This window comes from Ornithorhynchus anatinus, chromosome 6, assembly GCF_004115215.2.
Source record: "Ornithorhynchus anatinus isolate Pmale09 chromosome 6, mOrnAna1.pri.v4, whole genome shotgun sequence".
Lineage (NCBI taxonomy): Eukaryota > Metazoa > Chordata > Mammalia > Monotremata > Ornithorhynchidae > Ornithorhynchus > Ornithorhynchus anatinus.
In genome coordinates, this window is record NC_041733.1 from 20,365,248 (window position 1) to 20,385,145 (window position 19,898).

The window sequence follows — 19,898 nt, forward strand, 5'->3', positions numbered from 1 at the left end:
AAGGCTCAATTTTAATTACAGTCCAGTAAATCCTTAATGGAGAGGGATGAGAGAGGATAGAAAGAATCCTAAAATCATTAAGAAAGTTCAGTTTTTGGTCATATTTTAACATATCCCACCCTGAACCCACATGAAACAACCCCAGCAGACACAAACTGGATATCCAGGTAGGTGGGGGCTAGATAAACATGGTGGCACTTTATATATTTCATAAGCTGTTATCAATCACTCTAGTAGCATACTATCAGTAGTCTACGAATTTGAACCTGTAATCCCTTCGGATGCCTCTGGCAACACGTAATTGGTTTTGGTTTTTAATGGTGTTTGTTAAGCGCTTACTATGTGCCAGGCTCTATTCTAAGCATGGGGTAGATACAAACTAATCAGGTTAGACACAGTCCCTGTCCCACATAGAGCTCACGGCCTTAATCCCCATTTTACAGACATCTGCAAAATGAGGGTTAAGACTGTGAGCCCTGGGTGGGATAGGGATTGTGTCTAAACTGAATATCTTGCATCTAGCCCATCACTTTATGCCTGGCACATAGAAGGTGCTTAAATACCATTAAAAAAACCATAAAACAATGGAAGAATGGTGAGATGAGGAGGCAAAAGCAAAAAAGGTGCCAGGCACTGCAGATGGCAAACGCAACAACACAACACCACAACATGGCTCATAAATTGTGGCCGGAACTGTAGTTCCCACATTGGACCGGAATCACCCATTTCCACATCCGTGGTGCCTTTGTCCAGTAGAAAGGATAAGTGTATAAATATAGATGTAGATCATATTTATAAACATACACAGTCTTAATATATATATAAACATTGTTACATAACATACATTATATATATAATATAATACTATATATATATAGCTAGAGATCAGAAACAATATTTATAATATTGTTATATAACATACATTACACATATAATATAATAAATATTGTTCCTGATATCTAATTATCTACAGATAGATACCAAAAGCAACATTTTTTAAATGCTGATCAATAGCTAGCATTGTCCAAACCACGCTATAAACTCAATTCTTAAAGAATGAGCAATCATTTTAAGCAGGGAAGCAGTATTTAGCCATCTGACTGGTTTGGTCACTGATCTGCAAAGGAAGAGCTGGTGGGAGAGCAATGCTGGGACCAATTCTGTTGTATCGTCTCCTCCCAAGCACTCAGTACAGGGTTCTGCACCCAGTAACTACTCAAAAAATACCGCTGATTGCTCAAGCGACCTGTTATAGCCAGTGGTTCTGACCACGTGTCAAGCCACCTCATCGGCACACTTGCGTTCCAGAATCCCCTTGACGCCCATATGCCAAAAACCCACCTCCAGTTCCAAAGAGCCCCAAAAGGAAGAGAGTTGCTGGGGATCTTTGGACTCCTTCTGGTTCAACTTTGGCCTAGCCCAAGCCCTTAAGAACCTGTGAGCTCACCTGAGTCCATACGTGGTTCTGCCCTCCCATCCTGTCCTGTCCCATCTGCTCTAGCGAATCAACCTAGGGCCACCATAATGCCCTGCTTCCCTGGAGGTTGCCCCCCCAGAAGAGGTTGGATGGACCTACCTGCCAGTGGAATGTAAAACCCAAGTAAACTCAGCAGCAATTCCATTTAGCTGAGAGCCTAATATTTTGGCAGCTCTCTCCTCATTGCTCATCAGTTAGCCATTAAATAAAACAATATTCTGAGGCTCTAGAAGGGCAAGTTTTCTGAGGAATGGAAGGGTTCGGGGGGCGCGATGTTTTCAAAACCAGAGGTTTCTAATTCAATTTGGCCCTGGCTGCTAAGATTGAATAAATGAAGAAAAACTGTGTCCTTGCTAGGGCTGATTTTTTGTGTGGGGGTGGGTGTTCCTACACTGGGAGTGGGGATGATAATCACCACCTTACACCACACACCCTCCTATCAGATGGCCTCCGGAACAAATGCTTTTTCCCAACCAGAACCATTTTTAATTGCTTTTAATGTTATTTGTTAAGTGCTCACAATGTGTTAAGCACTGTTCTAAGTGCTGGAGCAGACACAAGGTAATCAAGTCAGACCCTATCCTACATGGGGCTCGCAGATTTAGTACTGAATCACCATTTTATAGTTGAGGAAACTGAGGCACAAAGAAATTAAGTGACTTGCCTAAGGTCAACCAGTTGCCAAGTGCCAGAGGAAGGATTAGAACCCAGGTCCTCTGACTCCTAGACCTGTGCTCTTTCCACTAGTCCATGCTGCTTCTCCAATTCTAATTTTCCATTCTCTCCGCACAATATCCCCCACACCAGGGAGGAGACAAGCACTAGGGTTTCCATTTTACAGATAATAATAATAATGATGATATTTGTTAAGCGCTTACTATGTGCAAAGCACTGTTCTAAGCGCTGGGGGGGGATAGTCCCACGTGGGGCTCAGTCTTCATCCCCATTTTACAGATGAGGGAACTGAGGCACAGATAAGTGAAATGACTTGCCCAAAGTCACACAGCTGACAACCGGCGGAGCGGGGATTAGAACCCATGACCTCTGACTCCCAAGCCCGGGCTCTTTCCACTGAGCCACGCAGCTTCTCAGCGTGAGATGAGGTAACTGAGGGTTTGAGCGGTTAAGTGACTTGCCCAAGGCAACTGAACAGAGCTAGGACTAGAGATCAGGGTCGTATGGTCCCACTCCCAGGACGCTCCCCTAGGCTAAACTTAAACATTCCAGACAGCAGCCAGACTGATCCTGGCTGGGGAAGTCTCTTGTCCTTCACAGAATGGGGAAAACAGATCATCAAAAGCACCAAATGGAAAACTCACCATTCTGGGATGGGAATTGGAGGTAAGGATAGCAAGCTGCAGGCTGGCAGCCCATTTTCCTGGTTTGTAGAAATGACACCCTTTCCAAACTAAACTAAACTAAATCCAAACTAAATCCTTTCTGCTAGTAGATCAGGTAAACCAGCAAGCCCAGAGAATGCTTTCCATTAGACAGTTATCACCCATCACAGTTTTGCTAGTTTAACACTACCCTCCTACTGTATTTAATTAAAAGGCATGGGAATATCGTAATTATACAATTAACATGTTTTCATGTCATCACCTATTCCTGTTAGGCACATTGGATGTTTTAATTGGATCGTTTCCCCAGATCTCAGATATACAGTTATTGCCTAACTTACTTGGCCCCATGATTCCATGATACTGATGATATAAATTCATTTGACATCCAATCCTTCGTGGTGGCTAAGGAGTAAATTCTACAGCGTAGTCTTGGTAAGGAAGAGAATACGAGCCATGTATCAGTGGGCAGGGTTTCTCTCTTTATTGCTGAACTGTACTTTCTAAGCACTTAGTAAAGTGCTTTGCACACAGTAAGCGCTCAATAAATATGATTGAATGAATGAATGAATGAATGAATGAATGGTGAAAGGCCCATTTATTCACGACTTCACCATGTTACAGATGCCATTACTCTACCAGTTGCTTGTAGCATCACCTTAACTCATCTTTGTCTCCATTTCCCCAACTGTAAAATGGAGATTAAATATCAATTCTCCCTTCTACTTAGACCGTGAGCCCCAGGTGGCACAGGGACTGTGCCTGTCCTAATTAACTTGCATCCACCCCAGTGCTTAGAGCAGTGCTTGACACAAGTACCATAATAACAGTCACCACATTCATAAGACCATATCTAGTGGAGGGCAGGCTTGGGTTGAGAGGAAACTAGATCTGGCCTATCTAGGCCAGAGACAGCAATTTCTGAGGTAGATGGATGTCACTGTATCCCAGTGCACCAGAAACTTGCACCCATGGCCCAGAAGGACTCTTTCAAGTTCAGCAGCCATGGCCGAGGTGAAGAGGCAGCACTGACAGCTCCCACCACTGCTTAGACACCATGGCCCCATGGTTTGGGGTTTCCTATCACCACACCTGAAAGCAGAACCCTCAAGCTTCCATATTTGTCCGTAATCTATTTTAACGTCCGTCTCCCCCTGTAGACTCTAAACTCCTTATGGGCGGGGATTGTGGCCACCAATTCTGTTGAATTGTACTCTCCCAAGCATTTAGTACAGCGATCTGCACACAGTAAGCACTCAAATACCACTGACTGACTGATTTCAGATGTGAAAGAGCAACCCCGAAAGCCAAATGGAACATCTGGCCAATTGATACCTTAGTAGGTGGAGATAGGAGACAAATTATCCAGATCATACAGATCTCCTCTTACAAGCTCTTGAAGAAATTGGATTTGAGGGGCTGGATTTATCCATGTTGTAATTCACCAGATAAATGTTTGACCTGCTATCTGATGCTATCTTAAACTCAAAAGGATCTGAGTTTGAGAATCAGGGCGGGTCAAGCTAGGGCGAGTCCTGCATCAGCTTCTTGAAGAAAGCTCCTTCCTGCAGTCTAGGGGCCGTCTTTCTGGTCACCGCGGGTGAGTTGGGGACAAGCTTAAAAAGGATGGGACCAGGAAAGGGGAGGGGATGGAGACAGGGGAAGGGAAGAGAGAAAAAAAGAAAGGAAGAAAAAGGGAGAGAGCGGAGAGAGAAGAAGGGAGAAAAGCAATCAACCTGTGGTATCGGAAGCAACGGGGAAAGAGGAGAAAGATACAGGAGCAGTAGGAAAGGGGTTGGATTAATCCCTAACGTTGACATCACCATCTTCTGCCCCACTTCTGCCTAGTGGGCCCTGCCACTGCCTCTTCCACCCAGGTCATGGTGGAGGCACCACCGCTCCTAGGTGAACTGACCCTTTCTGGGCCACTCCTCTCCTGTGGCTGCAAGGTCCAGGTTGTCTCAGTTGAGCCGAGGCCCCTGCAGCTTTTGCTAGCACGGCTGCCGGTGGCCAGCAGCCACGGTTCAACTACGGCCAGACTCATAGGTTGCTGCTTACAGAATGGCTGTGACCAACTGAGCCTTGGGTACGCACTGCACCCATCCTTCCTGGATTCAGGAAGTGAGATGAAGACTGACATGGATCCACAGACATGTACCCACAAAAACATACCACTATCCCTTCTGAAGATACCCCTTCTATCACTGGAGCTAGCTCACCCCAGTCTTATTTTGTTTTCTTTGTTTTTAGGACATAGTATAACAAACCTGAAAATACTAAAGCATTGCTAAAATATGGGGACTACCACTTTTGAAATAGGGATGTTGGAACACCCTAACTGGGGGGAAAAATTCAGCTTATCCTTGGACTCCGGAATGGTCATCTAATGCCAGCATCAGGTTTCTGCCATTTCCTGTGAATGTGCACCAGAGATATCTGCTTTCTCTTTTCCTTGGTTTCATTTACTCTCTCCCCCATTAATTTTCCTCCTGACAGAGCCCCATTTGTTCCAAGGCTCAAGGCTGCAACTCTCAGATGGGGTTGGAAAACACAGAAAGAATGTCTAACTGGTGGATCCAAGCAACTCTGGCTGCTGTCTTCCCAAAGAGCTGACTTTTCAGATCCCTACAATTCTTCTTAGACCAAGCAGGGCTCCCTCTTTGTGCCAAAACATAGCTCAGTGAGGGCCTCTTCCCCGCTCCTTTCCCCTGGCCATTATTTTCCAACCTCCTGGACCATTTCCACAGACTAAGCGGTAATTAATGATCGAATCCAGGGAAAATTTCTTCTCTCTAATTCTGGCCTTCTTTCTAAGAGCCATGGATCATGGATGGATCATGGATGGATCATGGATGGATCATGGTGATCTATCTGCCTTCAGTTTTTTTACAAAGCCACTTTTTGCCACCCATGAGTCACAAAATTTACTGTTCTCAAATGGCTAACTTCTGTCCTTGCCAGTAGAGACTTGTGCCTTCTGCAGTTTAGAAACCAAAGACTCGCACTTCCCAACAATTACAGCTGTATTTTCAATTCCATACATCTCTCTTTCTAGAGCCACGGGGAGCACGTGTACGTGGCCTGATGGAAAGAGCGCGCTCCTGGGAGTCAACCAGTCTGGGTTCTAATCCTGGGTCTGTCACTTGCCTGCTTTGCGACCTTGGGGAAGTCACTTAAACTTTTCTGTATCTCAGTTTCCTAAACTATAAATTGGGGATTCAATAACTGTTCTCCTTCTTTAGACTGTGAGCCCCATGTGGGACAGGGACTGAATCTGACCTGATTATCTTGAATGAATCTACTCCAGCACTAAATACAGCATGGCACATACTAACCACCTAATAAGTACCATTAAAAAGAAATGCTCTTAAATATTGCCAGCAGAATATCAAGTGTACCCATAACCCACCTGCACCTCCCCCATTCTCAACCTCTTCTTGACTTTCCTGGTTCCCCTGCCTTCAACTTTTCAACAGTAGATGCTGCGAGCTGAAAGTTCTCTGCATTATTCCATTTTAATCTCTCCTGAGAGAGAACTATAAAATAAGCAGCCGTGTGCCTGTTTTATAAGTCAACCTTGCAAATAAGTGTAAAAACTTCATTAGCTGTTTCCCAGCTTGCCCTTCCTGCAGGAGAGTGCAGTGCAGCAAATCAATGCTGCAAGCAGCCTTTTGGATTTACACTGGAAAAGTGGTGTGTGGTCAAGACAGCTGTGCTTATTAGCAAATCTGGGGGAAACACATTCCTTCCTAAATTGTAAGCTTGTCTTGGGCAGGGAATATGGCTGTTTATTGTTATATTGTACTCCCCAAGCATTTAGTAAGTGCTCTCCACACAGGAAATGCTCAATAAATGCTACTGACTGACATTCAATCATGAAAAAGAGCACTTGGCGACCTAGAGCCTTGGGGACATTTGAAGGAAATCACCCTTCCAAACTCTGGAGGTCACTGGCTTAAGAGGGTATTGCTCCCCATTCTGCAGGAAAAGTGGAGGTAGAAAGGATTGGCCTGTGGTTCTCAAAGGTTCCTCAGGGTATCTGAGGAAGCTCTAGACTGTAAGCTCTTTGTGGGCAGGGAAGGTCTCCACCAACTCTGTTATACTGCATTCTCCCAAGCACTTAATACAGTGCTCTGCACTAATTGAAGAGGGGGGTGTAAAAGCTTCTGCACTGGAGCCCACAGAGGGGCATCTCTGAGTTCCATTCTGTCTTCCGAGAGCCCGGACCCCACCTGGTTTTGCAGAGCTTCTGGGTAAACATAGTTCTGGGATCTCCACATCAGGAGTCAGAACCACATGAAACAGAAACCAGATTTCCTGACCTGTCCCCACTCCCCTTTCATTCAGAGATGACACTGGCAGAGTTCCAATCTGAACTTGTTCGTGGATTTCCTACTGTTATCAGGTTTACAATTAACTCTGCAACCTCCCATGGACTTTCCAGGCTACCCGAAGCAAAGAACATACTGAGCCACAGCCTGGGGGGGCCGTTATATGTGGAACCATCTATTTGTAAATAAATCAATTCCTAGTTATACACATCCTCTTACTCTATACGCAGGGTCTTTCACAAAACAGCCATGACAGCGTGCTTATATTTATGCACACACGTCCATGGATACCAGACGTGAAAGTTGGAGACACTACCTCATAGCGCATGAGTCAGGGCTGGAAATTTGGAAAAGGAACAGCAACTCCTGGCTGCTCCAACCACAGTGGTGGAGTCGATGGAGGAGCCAGACCTGGCTATTAGTGCCACGCCCTTGGTCTTGCCAGGCTGGCAACGCAGTTAGATGGGCAAGCTGTACCAGATGACCTCTCACAGTCCCCTCTGGGCCTACATGTCTATGATCCTGGGGTGGGTGGGAGCAGGTTGGAAAGGTCTTCCCTCCTCGTTAAGCTCCTGGAGAGTAGGGATCCAGTCTATTAGCTCTATTAAGGTCAGTTAACGCTCAGTTAATGCGATTGATTGATAAGGAGGTGTCGGGAGTGGTTTGGAGATCAGTGAACTCAAGGGAAAAAGTTAAAGACTGAAATGGTTCTAATTGTACCACATAAATAATGAATTTTCACTGTCCTATATATCCCAAACCCCAGGACGACTTTCCTGCAGTTTGACATTAAGTTAGAGTTTATGTGGAATGACAGCAACTTTCCGTTAGCAGAATTCTTTAAAGGAGCAGGGAGGTGTAGGAAAAACACTTTGAGATATCAAGAGGCTTGGAAAACCTTTTCCCCCATTTCCCAAGTCTTTTGGAAGCAGCGTGGCCAGTTGGAATGATAACAATAATTATGGTATTTTTTAAACGCTATGTGCCAGGAACTGTACTGAGCGCTGGGGTAGATATAAGCAAATCGGGTTGGACGCAGTCCCATTCCCCTGTGGGGCTCACATTCTCAATCCCCATTTTACCGATGAGGTAATTGAGGCCCAGAGAAATGAAGTGACTTGCCCAAGGTCGCCCAGCAGACAAGTGGCGGAGCCAGATTTAGAACCCATGACCTTCTTTCTGACTCTCAGGCCCGTGCTCTACCCACTTTGCCAGGCTGCTTGGAGAGCGCACGGGCCTGGGAATCAGGGAACCTGGGCCCCAATCCCAGTTTTGCCACTTCCCTGCTGAATCACCTTGGATAAATCACTTATTTCTCTGTTTCTCAGCTTCTTCATCTGTGAAATGGGGATTCGATACCGGTTCTCCCATCTCCTTGGATTGTGAGTCCCACAGGGTACATGAACTGTGCCTAACCTGATTTTCTTGTTATCTACTGCAGCACTTCTTTAAGTACTTTACAACTACCACAGTGATTATTCTGACTGTCAATTGTGGAAAAGCAGAGTCTGGAGCTCCTGCAAAGGGACCACCTGGACTATTTATCATTGATATTCATTCATTCAATCGTATTTATTAATAATTATGGTATTTATTAAGCGCTTACTAGGTGCAGAGCACTGTGCTAAGCACTGGGATAGATACAGGGTAATCAGATTGTCCCACATGGGGCTCACATTTAATCCCCATTTTTACAGATGAGGTAACCGAGGCCCAGAGAAGTTAAGTGACTTGCCCAAGGTCACACAGCAAAGTGGCGGAGTAGGGATTAGAACCCACGACCTCTGACTCCCAAGCCCGTGCTCTTTCCATTGAGCCACACTGCTTCTTGAGTTCTTACCGTGTGCAGGGCCCTCTATATGCATCTCCCCCTCCCGCTACGCCGGGGGAAATCATTTCAGTAACCCCAAACAGAGTCAGGCACCAACCTAGAAAAAGACTGGGCCTGTGGTTTCCAGTAAGCTTCTCAAACCTTACAACGAGGTGTTCAATAAATACCACTGGCTGAACAAACGCCTGTTGTGTACCTGAGAGTGAGGCAAGACCAGCCTCATATTTAGCAGGCGAGGTTATTTTCCCCGAGACCCTTACCTTGTCTTGGCTACTGAACCAGCATAGTATGAGGCCTGCAGCTAGAGGCAGGTTCAGGGATTGAGCTACTGAAAAGACACTTCCAGCTATGGCTGCTTGTAACAAAGCAGTGGGGAGAGCGGGCACAAGGTAGGTGGCCGAGGCATCCCAGGTGAGTGCTGGGCAGGGGCGGGAGCTGTTTCAGAGCACAGACAACAAACAGCTAAAATATAAACCTGGAATTCCCGCTCCTTTCACACCCGACAGATCACCGCTCTCCCCATCTTCAAAACCCTGCTTAAATCACATCTCCTCCAAGAGGACTTTCTTCACTTTCAAACCCTGTCTGCCCTCCCTCTGTATTGCCTAAGCACTTGGGCTGTTCCCCTTAAGCACTCTGATACTTACCTCAACACTCTATGTACAGATCCTTAATGTCTGCTACCCTACTAGGTTCTAAATCTCTTGAGAGCAGGAATTGTGTCTCCCAACTCTATCATACTGTATTTTCCCAAGCACTTAGTACAGTGTTCTGCACACAGTAAGCACTCATTAAACACCACTGATTGATCCCGGTTGCCTGGAGGAGATGCTCAAATGAACCCAAGCAAGTGAGATCCGAGCCAGATTAAAAAACTTTTACAGTAATTCTGGATTTAGGGACCTTGGTGACAGTGAGAAAGGTGAGCTGATGTGCAAGCCTGAAGTCCCAGACTTTCTCGAGTTCTGAAGAAGGGAAACTGCATTTTCGAAGGCAGTGAGGGGGTTGTCATAAATGCCAGCCCACCGATGGGTGGTTTTCAGAGAGGCACAGTTCTGTTTCTTCGGTCAGGAAGTATACATTTAGGAAGTATGCTGTCGTCTCAAACACTTCTTCCCACTCCCCTCAAAAATAAAAATAAAAAGATTGTAGACAGTTTTAATGGGATTTCATAGGACGGTGCCGGAATGTAAAACAGATTTTCGAGAAGCTGACGTGGACGTGTTAGCACGACTTTAGAACATCTAAAGATACACCCAAATTTTCCATGATCGCATAAGAGCTGCCTCAGCGAGCTAGAAATCGACTAGATGCTTAAACGTAAATGCATTATGAACACCTCAAGGCTGTTCGCAACCAAGGGGCTGGAAATGCAGCCCGAAGCCTCCGGATTGAACCAGTTTTTAACTGGCCCTGCGGTCACTCCACCCAATTCTTTGATCAGTCTAGCGGATGCCTCCACAAGGAGTTTGAAGACAGGATACTGTCTTCAGTACCCCGAAGACAGTGCCCTAAATAAAGAGCTCTCGAGATCCCAGACACCTTCTCTCACATCTCTGGTAAAACTATTTCCCACCAAAGAAATCGGAAAAGTTTTCCTATTTTGAGGTTCACACACCTGTGCTAACTGGGTCTTGGGAGGCTGTTTTCTGCTCACTGGTGAAGGAAAGGGTTTGAACTGTACTTAAAGCCCTGTAGACTCACAACAAATACTTGCTGACTGACTATTATAACAGTGATTGTAATAGAATCCACGTGAAATTCCCACAGCTGCCTCAGCGGTCTTCTCTCAGCCAACGGTTATGGCTTACAGATGTTGAAAATGCAACCCTATGCGCTGGGTGCTCCTTCCTGAATGTGGTCCTGGGAATTTGAGTTTCCTCTCTTTTTAGGTGTCTCCTTTGACAAATCCTACTGGTCACAAGGGCTAAGAGGTGTTTATGAGGCCTGAATGCCATATTGGCCCCTAAGCCTACATCTTTCGGGGTTTCTGATGTCAGTGACTTTCTACCATTCATTTAAACAAAGGCTGACCCATGGGAGGGAACAAGGAACACGGTAAGAGCAACTGGTTAAACCAAGGCCCCGGCCAGTGCCGACGTGCCTGATGGGAGCTTTTTTGCCATATGATTCCATTTCACAGCCTTCTCCTCTGAGTGTTTTTACATTTCCCATCACCTCATGACTACCGATGTATGGAGTTAGAGGTGAGGCAAGCCTAGGAGCCTGGGAACTCAGTGAGAGAGCTCCTCAAGTCAGCTACCCCAAGGAACCATGGGTGAGATGTACCTCCCCAGACCACTGACTGTCAATCAATCAACCAGTCACCTTCCTCTCCCATCTCCCCCACTGTCGTGGGTCCTCAGCTTCTCCATCAACTTCCCTTATGTTGGTAAAATGATCATTAGTTATTATTGAGAGATTTCTGAGTGCAGAGCACTGAACGTAGCACTTAGAAGAGTACAATACAACTGAGTTGGTAGGCTGGTATGCTAAACTCAGTTATCAACCATCTGGGCATCCACTGAGACTTCATCTTGAACCCTTAGGGTCACCTGCCTCTCCTTCACAAGACTTGTCCTTTCCTTACAAATCTAAAATCTGAGTGACCCCTGATAGCACCTCGTGTCTCTCAAACCTCCAGAGTCACAATGGCGGCCGTGTCAGTTTGTCCAGTTTGCTCATCAGAATACACATCACATTATTCACTGTGCCCTGGAAATCCAGGTGTCTTGTCAGAGACTTCCGAGTTAATTATGTTCCGTCCAATTCCTTCTAGGCTGCAAGCTCAATGTGGGAAGGCAACGTGACTACCAACTCTGTTATATTTGTACTCTCCCAAGTGTTTAGTACAGGGCTCGGCAAGCAGTAAATGCTCAATAAATATGATCGATTGATTGGTTGATTGAATTCTTTGATGGTGGAAGGGAATCAAACTTGCTCCTGCCAAGTAGCCAAGTGCTTCTCCGGCAAGGGTTCTGGGACCCCATCTTATTGACCTACTTACCCAAAGCCACTTTGCTAGGAGGGAAAAAGAAGGCAAAATAATCCCCTGAAATTTGCTTCCTTTTCTATTTTTATTCTCCTCTTTAATTTGACACCAAATATATAATACAGTGGTTTGGACTCAGCACAAAAGATGGGGTAAGCAAAGAGGGTTTGAGGGATGTGATAATCCAAGAAGTCATCTCTCCTGTTGGCTCTTTAAGTCCAGGAGAAGAATTTCTTGTGTGCCCTCTGCTCCCAAATCGCCATCCTTGCCTTCCTGACACTCTTAATAAACATCAGCTTCAATACACTCTTTGGTCAAACCTATACGTGTACCAGAATTCCCAGAAAAAGGCCATTTTCCATAACATGATGGTTATTGGTAATATAATAATAATAATAATTGTGGCATTTGTTAAGTGTTTACTATGTGCACTGTACTAAACGCTGGGGTAGATACAAGGTAATAGGGTTGGACACAGTCCCTGTCCCACATAGGGCTCACAAGCTGAATCCCCATCTTCCAGATGTGGGAACTGAGGAACAAAGAAGTTAAGTGACTTGCCCAAGACCACACAGCATACAAGTGGCAGAGCAGAATTAGAACCCAGGACCTACAGACTCCCAGACTTGGGCTCTATTTACTGGTAATTGAACCTCCCTCCCTCCTTCAAAGCCTTACTGAAGGCACATCTCCTCCAAGAGGCCTTCCCAGACTAAAGCCCACTTTTCCTCATCTCCCAGGCTCTTCTGCGTGCCCGACTTGCTCCCTTTACTTTTCCCCATTCTCCCCATTCCATGGCACTTACAGATATATCTGTAATTTTATTCATTTGTATTGATGTCTATTTGTATTGATGTCTGTCCCCCCACCACCCCCACGTCTCCAACCTTTGAGCTCATTGTGGGCAGGGATTGTCACTCTGTATTACTGTATTGTACTTTCCCAAACGCTTAATACAGTGCTCTGCACACAGTAAATGCTCAGTAAATACGATTGAATGAATGAATGAATAATCATTAGGCAGTAGACGCTTCATCTGCTGCCCCTTGACTCAGTAGTGCTGATACACAGAAGAGAACGGCAACATGTATGTAGGCTGCAATTGGCTTATGTGCACATCACTGACTCTCTCTGTTGCCCAGTTGTACATTCCAAGTGCTTAGTGCAGTGCTCTGCACATAGTAAGCGCTCAATAAATACTATTGAATGAATGAATGACTGGGGACCAGCTGCAGCCTGTGAGGGTCCAAGACAGTACAACCCTTCAAGGTGACTGGAAAGAAGACTGACGAGCCTACAGATAGTGCGTCCCCACAGAAGTCACCAGAAAACCTAGAATTATTGGTTTTGTAATTGACCAAGAAGCAATGATTGTCCAATCTTCTCCCCCATCCCCACCCAGCAGAGATTTCCTCCCCTGGCCCTTCTTTAGTTTCATCCTCCATGGACACTGTCTTGTCAAGTCATCTCTGACCCATAGAGACACCATGGACACATTTCTCCCAGGATGCCCCATCTCCACCTGCAATGGTTCTGGTAGTGGATCCATAGAGTTTTCCTGGTAAAAATACAGAAGTGGTTTATCACCGCCTCTTTCCACGCAGTAAACTTGAGTCTCCGACTTCGACTCTCTCCCACGCCGCTGCTGCCCAGCCCAGGGGAGTTTTGACTTGTAGCAGAATGCTTTCCACTCTCTAGCCACTGCCCAAGCTAAGAATGGAATGGGTATGCCTCTGCTTGATTCTCCCTCTTGCAGACGAGACCGGTAGAATACTGGAAAGTCTCCAGATGCGTCCCCGAGAGGGGCCGTGGACATTACTTATTAATAAAAATAATTATTGTGGGATTTGTTAAATTCTTACTATGTACCTAGCACCGTGGTAGGTACAGACACGGTCCCTGGCCCACAAGGGGCTCACGGTCTAAGTAGGAGAAAGCCCCACTGAATCACCATTTCACAGAGGAGGAAACTGATATCCAGAGAAGTGAAGTGACTTGCCCAGGTCACATGACAGTAAGTACCGGAGTGAGGATTAGAATCCAAGTCCTCTGACTGTCAGGCCCGTATTCTTTCCGTTAGGCCATGCTGACTCTCATGATTTTAGAGACCCACACTGGAATTCTTGGTGCCAGGGAATTCTGTGGAATGAGGTTGAGAGCCACCCCGCCTAAAGCTGTGGTCTAGAGATCAAGGAAAGGGGTTGGGAGAAAAAACTGAAGAAAAGAATTCTCCCTGTTCCCCATCCAGGTCTAATTTTCTATCCTGGATAGCAGTAGGCAATATGGCCTTTGCTTTTTCGTCATTTGGAAGGTGGAAGCACTACTTGAGTCCTTGCAGATGATGACAATTGACTGATTGATTTGTTGACTCTGATTTTTATTAAATGCTTCCTGGGTGCTGAATGCTCTGCACATGCTTGGGGAGATGCAAATAAGTAGACATGAGACTAGGTTGGCTACCTTACCTGCGACAGAGCTAGGATTCCTGGACCTCTCCCTCCACATGGCTTAAACAACTCACTAAAGGCTAGAGTGATCCTCTAGAGTGAAGAACTGGGTCTTCCCCCCACTGCTAAGCCCCACTGAATGCTCCTTTTTCTGCCACATCCCAGGGAATGGAAAAGCCCATCACGCAGCTCATTACCAAGCCAGAAATCCTCAAACTATGAGATCCAAATTCTCAGTCTGAAGTCAGCTGGCCTGCATTCCTACAAGCACCCGATAAGGAAGCCCCTCGAGGAAAAGAGGGGCTTAGAATAGCAATATGGCCTAATGGATAGAGCACGGTTCTGGGGGTCAGAAGGACCTGAGTTCTAATCCCAGCTCTGCCACTTGTCTGCTATGTGACCTAACTTCTCTATGCCTTTTTTACTTCATCTGTAAAATGGGGATTAATGTTGGTATTTGTTAAGCGCTTACTATGTGCAGAGCACTGTTCCAAGCGCTGGGGTAAACACAGGGGAATCAGGTTGTCCCACGCGGGGCTCACAGTCTTAATCCCCATTTTACAGATGAGGGAACTGAGGCACAGAGAAGTTAAGTGACTTGCCCACAGTCACACAGCTGACAAGTGGCAGAGCCGGGATTCAAACTCATGAGCCCTGACTCCAAAGCCCGTGCTCTTTCCACTGCGCCACGCTGCTTGAGGCCCATGTGGGACAGGGACTGTGTCCAACCTGATTAGCTTGTATCTACCCCCGGGCTTACTATAGTGCCTGGTAAATAATAAGTGCTCAACAAATAACATTTGAAAATAAAAAGATCCTACTTCATGTGGTATCATGGCCATAGAACAAAAACTCCTGGCACAGAGGACCCCGGGACCACAGGAGAGGTTTTTCCAAGCAGTGGCTTGTTACGTTTCTAGAGCCCTTGTTGAGACAGTTTTGTTAATGAAGGGATCATGTGCTATTAACCCCACTCCAGTTGAGCCATTTTCAGATCCCACTAATCCCTCAGCTTCTCAGCCCCTCTAATCATCCAACTTCTTTCCTGTCCATAATGCCTGCTGATTGGCTCCTTTGAGAACATCTGGCAGCTTGGATTGGGTAGGCCTATTAAGGGAAGGTGAAGGAATGAGGGAGGAAACAGCTTGAAGTTGTTTGTGCCCCTTGATTTTGCTAAATCCTAGACATAATCCTTATCCTAATCCTTTTAAGACATTCTTTTCAGATAGGCTCTCCTAATGCCAAATGAACATTTATTTAGCAGAGTTGGTCATCCCAGAAGCAGAAGTAGCTGAGACTGATTTAAGAGCTTAGTTTTTCAAGAGTCCATCTACCAATTCCCGACTCAACTCCCTCTCACCTCCTTATGTTTATGGGAAGAGAAAACTTTGGATTAGTAATGGAATTCTTTGATATTTCCATAAAAAGGAAATAAAGAATTTGAGATAGAGTCTCTCGCTCTCTCTGTTTCTCTCTCTCTTCCTGTGGGTGTGTGGACACTCATACATCCACCCGCTAAAATGGAAGAGGAGAATCTGAGAAAGACATTAAGAGTTCAGTGATACAACTAAGATATGTCTGTAAATACCAAGATGGAAAAACCTAGAATTGATTGCAAGTGCAATTCCTATTCCCAGGAAATATATGAATCCATATTTTAACCACTGGGGACTATAAATCTGGCTAAATATTCTGAGAACTGGCTTTACTTTCAAGGTTAATCTTAAAGAATGCTGGCCCTCCTTATTGAAAACAGCAAGAAAAAGTCTCTCTAGAACTGAAGAAAAATGTCATGTGAGTCAGGGAAAACTAAATGCCATTTTCAAATTTATAAAACCAGTCTGGAATATTTATTTGGATGTTTAGTTGGGGCAGGGAGATGAACTGAATAAATGGTCATGCTCACCCAAACAAATCATAAGGTGAGATCTGAAATATGGACCTTCTAAGAATCCCAGGTGAGCCTGTGGGATGGAGAAGGATCTGGAAGAAAGGAATTTATTGTGAAGGAGAGCCATTGAGAGAAGATGTCATCTGCAGACCCCTCCTTAGACTGCTCTGAAGCCTCCATCTGCACACCCATTCATCATCATCATCACCATTATCATCATCAACATAAACAAAACTGACATCATCATCTGTAGTGTTGATTAATCACTGCGACTGAGTGAGAACCACCATGCTAAGCCCTTGGGAGCATATAACAAGTTCCTTGCGGGCAGGGATCAAGTCAACCGACTCTATTGTTCTCTCCCGAGTTCTGCCTGCAGAAAGTACTCAATAAAAACAGTTGATTGATTGTTTCATGGCAAGACACATGCTCAGTGGCCTCCAGGAGCTAAGGGTAAACCCAAGGAATGGACAGAATTGACTGCTCCCCTCAAACCTAGCGATTCTGAAAGCTTGGATGGTTCGATCGGTTATGGGTCTCAATTTAGCCCCCACACTGAACAGAGAACTGAACTGGGCAGTGCTCTGGGAAGTTGAAAAACAAATCAATGCCCCTGCCTTCAACGGGTTTACAATTTTCTGTGTGGTGTGCTTAAGAAATCATTGTGACGTGCTCATTACCACATTCGTGTTACCGTAGGGGAAACAGAATCTCAAATGGGCACATATTTAGGTAGAGGGATAATAATAATAATAATAATAATTCTGGTATTTGTTAAGTGCTTACTATGTGCCAGGCACTGAGCTAAGCACTGTGGAAAATACAAGAGAAGAAGCACGGTGTAATGGATAGAGCATGGGGCTGGGAGTTAGAAGGACCTGGGTTCTGATCCCAGCTCCACCACTTATCTACTGCATGACCTTGGGCAAGTCACTTAACTTCTCTGTGCTTCAATTCCTTGTCTGTAAAATGGGGATTGAGACTGTGAGCACTATGTGGGACAGGAACTTTTTTCCAACCTGATGGTCTTGTATCTACCCCAGCACTTAGAATAGTGCCTGGCACATAGGAAGTGCTTAAGAAATACTATTTTTTTATTCTTTTTTTAACGAGATAATCGGATTAGATACAGTCAGTGTCCCACCTGGGTCTCAAAGATGATCAAACTGGCTCCAGCCACCCAGAGGAGGTTTTGGTGTCTCCTTCTATTCAAGGATGAGTCTAAAGCAGTAACGCAACCAAGCCACTTAGCTTCTCTTTGCCTCAGTTATAGCATCTGTAAAATGGGGATTAAAACAGGGAATCCCATGTGGGACAGGGACTGTAACCAACCTGATTAGCTTGTATCTACCCCAGTGCTTAGTACAGTCCCTGGCACTTTCCTAGTAGCCAAGCCTGCCGCCCTACCAGCTCCCAGACCTCAGCTATCGAAAGCTGAATTGAACCGAGAACGTGAAACACTCCCAAAGTCTCATTCCTGTTGCAGGCACATTTTCTCTGCTCTCAGCCCCACTCACAACATGTCTAAGAGATGGCCAGAAAATAAATGGGACATCCAGGGGGGTGGGGAGAGACAGTATTGTGCTGTCCCTTTGACAGCTACTCTTTCAGAGCTGAGGATTTGAGGGGCCGAGCTGGCCTCCTTGGGGGTCTGTCCCTCTGTAGGGGTTCCTCGGGCGTTAAAATTGCAGAAAGGAAGTGCCAAGATAGGAATTGGGAGAACAGCGGCCTATGTAATGAAGAGGCATGGGGACCCTGACTTTCAAAGCAAGAATAAAGTGGCTTTACCTTATCTTTTCAGCAAGAGGGAACACGGACTAATTCTGGAGGGAGGTTTTGTTTTTTGTTTTCCAAAGGAGCTCTAGCGGAGGTCGAAGTAGGAGTGAGCAGTGAGTACGAATAAAGACCTCTTAGAATCTCAAAAAGCATTTGCAAAAATGAGCTTGTTGAGCTTAAGAAATGTCTGCCTCACATCCAAGAAAGCGGTGGAAGCCAACTCTCAGGAGAAGTTTCAGAGTGAATCATTAACCCTGTCCCAAAGTGCTCATGAGGAGAGAGGGCGAGGGCGGCTGCTGGTGGGTTCTGGGGGAGAGGAAATGGGAGACGCAGGCAGGTGACCTCATGCCGCTCTTATATCTTGAATTTCCAAGCCTGTAGCCAAAGGGATTGCTTACAAGCACCATGGACCAGGACGGTGGGGAGAATGAGAGGTCTCGTTGCTCCAGTGCCCATCTCGCCTACAACCAGCTAAGCACAGCTAGGTCATTGGAATTTGCCAACCAGGAACTACCCCCTCCACCCCTCGCCCCTCCTGCCCCACCCTGACTTCTATGGCCACTCCAGATTGTGGGCAAGTTAAAATAGCTGGGAAATTATACCTTGCTGTGCGCTGACCCACACAATTACAGGCAAAACCTGAGCTTCGAGGGAGTAGCCTCCCAGAAAGGACTGGCCCATGCAGCAGGAAAGGGGAGAGAGAGAGAAAGGGCTGGCGTTTATCTAACTGGTTAAAAATCAGGGCTAATCATCCCTGGCTCTGTCTCTCCGTCTTTCCTTTCCCATCCAGATGGCTTTAACAGGACCCAGAGAATCACCCTCATTTCTGGCCGCCCCAGCCGTCTGAGTGATCCAGGTCTCCCTTTGCCTTCCTGTGAGAGGGGAGGAGCTGTCTCTGAGCATTCTGAAAGATAACTGGGACACTCCTCTAAAGTTCATCTCCTTTGGAATTAAATCACAGGGGCTCTGGAGTCAGAGGACCTGGGTTCTCATCCCAGCTCTGCCACTTGCCTGCTGGGTGACCTTGTGCCCAGCAGCTGGACACTGCTTAACTCCTCTGTGCCTCGGTTTCTTCACCTGTAAAATGGGGATTGAATATTTGTTCTCCCTGCTACCTTGACAGTGAGAGAGCAGCTGTGCCTGACCTGATTATCTTGCATCTACCCCAGTACTCGGCACATAGAAAGTGTTTAATAAATACCACTGTTATTATAAAACGCTTTTCCATTACTAATGGCTTCATCCACTTATCCATAAATAATTTGTTACTTTACTTGGCTGAAGCTACACTCCCATCTCCTACTGAAATTTTGGCTTTCAAAAGTTAAGCAACTCTGGATTTAACCAGAATTTAGGTAAGACACTTTGGTCAAATTCAGGAGGGCTTAAAGAACTCCAGAAAGAGGAACTAGCCACTCATCCAGTTTAGTTCTCCAAGACCAGCCCCTCCAAGATGTCAATTTAGGATGGACTAGGAAAGGAGATCTGACTCTTGATTAAAGACCTATGGAAGTCTCAGTGGTGTCCCAGCCAGTGACCATTCTTTCTTCTCCATTTCTCACTCAGGTCACTTGGCTTGGAGCATCCAGCTTTCTATCGTGTAAGTGTTGCTCAGCAGCTGGACACTTACAGCTGGGTTCTTCACCAGAGGCAGCTGCATTTGGGTGGTGAATGACATGATCACTGCAAATAGATTTCATTTCACTGAAATGCTGCCAAGGTCTTCGGGGCGAAGAATTCTGAGAAACGTAAAATGTTATTAGTGGGATCCCGGGGTTATTTCCAATGCAGATTAAAATGAGATTAAGGCAAT

General features: G+C 45.7%; 1 protein-coding gene and 1 non-coding gene across 2 annotated transcripts in view; both read right to left on the bottom strand.

Moving 5' to 3' along the window:
* The window catches only part of BGN (biglycan), a 53,927-nt gene that overhangs the window by 17,730 nt on the left and 16,299 nt on the right, over nt 1-19,898 (bottom strand). The window lies entirely within an intron of this gene.
* LOC114813108 lies at nt 13,640-13,777 on the bottom strand. The gene has a single exon (XR_003760719.1). It is a non-coding gene; the product is annotated as a small nucleolar RNA SNORA7 (small nucleolar RNA).